The sequence below is a fragment of the Helianthus annuus genome, chromosome 14 (assembly GCF_002127325.2).
Source record: "Helianthus annuus cultivar XRQ/B chromosome 14, HanXRQr2.0-SUNRISE, whole genome shotgun sequence".
Classification (NCBI taxonomy): Eukaryota; Viridiplantae; Streptophyta; class Magnoliopsida; order Asterales; family Asteraceae; genus Helianthus; species Helianthus annuus.
Genome location: NC_035446.2, coordinates 87,346,648 through 87,350,148, shown reverse-complemented (window position 1 = coordinate 87,350,148; position 3,501 = coordinate 87,346,648). Strand labels below are relative to the sequence as shown.

The following is a 3,501-nucleotide window of genomic DNA, read 5'->3' as shown; positions in this document are numbered from 1 at the left end:
AGCGTATAGATTGTAGTACAGTGAGTTTTGAAGCAATTTATTTAGTAGTATGGTGAATATGAAATTAGGGTGTGTGTTACTTATTTAAGTATACGGATTTTGTCTTGTACAGAATGTCGGTGTTTACAAAATAAGTTCTCTAAATACGAGATAAGTATATCTACAAAATTCAAATTTACAAATCTGAGTTTTAAAAATACCGTTGTTTCATTTATTATTTTTCAAGATTTTATACTGATTCGTCGATTCATGTTACGTGCGTAGAAAGTACGTAGAATCCATTGATTTGTCATTAAATGATTTGAATTGAGGGAACATTACTTGCACTTGTTCGTTTAAGAAAATAAATAATCTGATTTTTAAAATTAGTTCAAAATGACTTTAGGGCTAAAAAATAGAATCACATAAATATAAAGAAAACTATTGGGTGGTGGGTCTGATTTTGCAAGTTTGCGGTGTTTTAGAATATGGTTCTATCCACGGGTAAAAGACCATGTGATTTATCTTAGGATAAATTACATTTTTCATCCTTCATTTGAATCACATAAATATAAAGAAAACTATTGGGTGGTGGGTCTGATTTTGCAAGTTTGCGGTGTTTTAGAATATGGTTCTATCCACGGGTAAAAGACCATGTGATTTATCTTAGGATAAATTACATTTTTCATCCTTCATTTTGAAGCGAATTGCAATGGATGACATTAGGGCTAAAAAGGTGTTTAAAAAATAGAATGATAAAGAAAACTAATCGGGTGGCATGTCTAACTTGACAAGTTTGCGATGATTTAGAATATGGTTCTATCCACCGGTAAAAGACTTTGTGATTTATCTTAGGGTGAATTACACTTTTAGTCCTTTATGTTTGTAGCGGGTTGCAATGGATGACCTTAAACTTTAATAATTACAGTCGCAGTCCTTTATTTGCAAAACTTGTTACACGTTAGGTCCTTTGACTCTAACCTCGTCAAAACTTTCAGTAGTGAGGTCATGTGCAACCCATGTGAGGGCAAAATAGTCATTTAATACAAAAAAAAGAATGTTAAAATTTAAAAACTTATATAAAAATTATAAATCTAAACCATCGTCGTCATCATGATCTCCCCTGTACTCTCCCCCCCCCCGTACTCTCTCTCTCTCTCTCTCTATACATACTACTTCTACAACCATCATCATCCGGCCACCACCGCCCACCTCCGTCCATCCCGCTTGCACCAAATTCCTTATTCCTAAATGAAACATCAAAAATAACTTATTCACATTCTCTACACGAAATTCCTTATTCCTAAATGAAACAGCAAACCACCAAGTCGGGTCTTCGATGTTTTTAAGGTATCGAATCGCGGTCGCTCGACCCGTACCCACCCGGCCACCATAGCTAAAAGTGGCAAACCGATCATCATACACTTCTAAAACAATCCTAATAGACTCAATTAACACCTTAAGATTCAAATTAGGGACAATTAACGAAGTGGGTGTACCTTTGTTAAATTGATGACGCAAGATTCAATCTTGAACGTGTTATTGATGAGGTCATCGGACATTTGTGAAATGTTGAAGAAATTGGCGAAGATTGAGTTAATGGTTGGTGGGTTTTCATGGGTGAGGTTGAGGGCGACGGTGAGGAGGACGGATGGTGAAGCGACGACGTTTTGGAGGAGGTTGGAGAACTTGTCGTTGTTGTAGTGGGAGAGGATTAAGGTTTTGAGTTGGGGTTTTGTGAGGGGTGTGGTGGAGATACGGTGGTGGGTTGAGTGGAGGGCAGGTGGGATGGACGGAGGTGGGCGGTGGTGGTGGTGGTTGTAGAAGTTGTATGTAGAGAGAATGAGAGTACAGGGGAGAGAGAGAGTACATGGGAGATGATGATGGTTTAGGTTTATAATTTTTAAGAAGTTTTTAAATTTTGACACTCTTTTTTGTATTAAATGACTGTTTTGCCCTCACATGGGTTGCACATGATCTTAACTGAAAGTTTTAACCAGGCTAGAGTCAAAGGACCTAAGGTGTAATAGGTTTTACAAATAAAGGACTATGACTATAATTATTAAAGTTAAAGGTCATCCATTGCAACTCGCTACAAACATAATGGATTAAAAGTGTAATTTCCCCTTAACTCTTTTTTTCTATCTTTTGTAGTGATTCAATCTCCACTACAACGTTGTCCGTGGATGAGAGAGGATGTAGAAGAGAGAAAAGGGTGAGTTTTTACTTTGCTTAATAGCAAAATAAGATGAGATATATAAGGGAGGAGGGACGATGAAGGATTTAGCAGTCTTTTCTTTTAAAAACCTAGTGATTTATCTTGTTTTCTTTTTTCTATCTTTAGTTTAATCATCGTTCCTTATATGAATTAGAAACTGATTAGTACGTAGGGTTGTGTTCTTCATAGTTGTTTTGGTCAAAAATCAGTTTAAGGATAATGTAACCAAATCTGATTTGTGAGGTAGAGTGCTTGAATGATGAACAATGAAAAATATAAATGCTTGATGTATGAAATGATGAACATAACGATTTGTACGAGAAAAAGCCCTTGATCACTAGTAGATTGCCAGCATAAAAACTTCGGATAGTGAGAACTATAACTATCAACTATATTGAACAATAAAAATTACAACTTTGGATGTTGATCAAGTGTTTTACAAACGATTTTTTAGAGTATTGTATGTGTTCTATGGTTGGTAATGTGTGTATGCGAAATATGAATTGTGAATTATCTCTACCAACACTTGATCAACCCATTTTTAACTAAACAATTTCTCAGAGTGTTGTGTCTGTTCGTCAGCCATAGTTACACCAGTTGGGGAGAATGGTAGAGCTTTTGAGGTGATGCCTAATATTTGGGCCATCTTCCAGAATTTTATGGCAAAAGGACCGAAGAACCGTACTTGCACATTGCAAGTTTTGACTCAATTTGTCAAACTATTGGGGGGGGGGGGGTTAGGTTTTACAAAGGATGAAGTGAAGTTGATGTTGTTCCAGTTCACTCTGAAAGATAAAGCACGACAGTGGTTTGCGACATTGCCTCCAGGTAGTATCTATACTTGGCAAGAGATGCAGCATATATTCTTGGAAGAGTATTACACCATGGATAGAACTAGTGAAGCTCAGGATGCAATCAGGGCATTCCAACAACATTCAGGGGAAACTTTCCATGAGGCTTTCACGTGGTTTAAGGAGTTGCTTAGGAAATGCCCCCATCGTGGCATTCAGACATAGGAGTTGATTAAAGACATTGTTAGGGTAGATTACACTTTTCGTCCTTTATGTTTGTAGCGAGTTGCAATGGATGACCTTAGGGCTAAACAGGTTTTTAAAAAAAAATAGAATGACATAAATATAAAGAAAACTGATTGGGTGGCGGGTCTGATTTGGCAAGTTTGCGATGTTTTAGAATATGGTTCTATCCATCGGTAAAAGACCTTGTTATTTATCTTAGGGTAAATTACACTTTTCGTCATTTATATTTGTAGCGAGTTGCAATGGATTAACCTTTAACTTTAATAA

At 36.5% G+C, this 3,501-nt stretch overlaps 1 non-coding gene across 1 annotated transcript; it reads right to left on the bottom strand.

Annotated features, from left to right (window-relative positions):
• Positions 1 to 3,097: 3,097 nt before the first annotated feature.
• LOC118487051 lies at positions 3,098 to 3,203 on the bottom strand. The gene has a single exon (XR_004880218.1). It is a non-coding gene; the product is annotated as a small nucleolar RNA R71 (small nucleolar RNA).
• Positions 3,204 to 3,501: the final 298 nt, after the last annotated feature.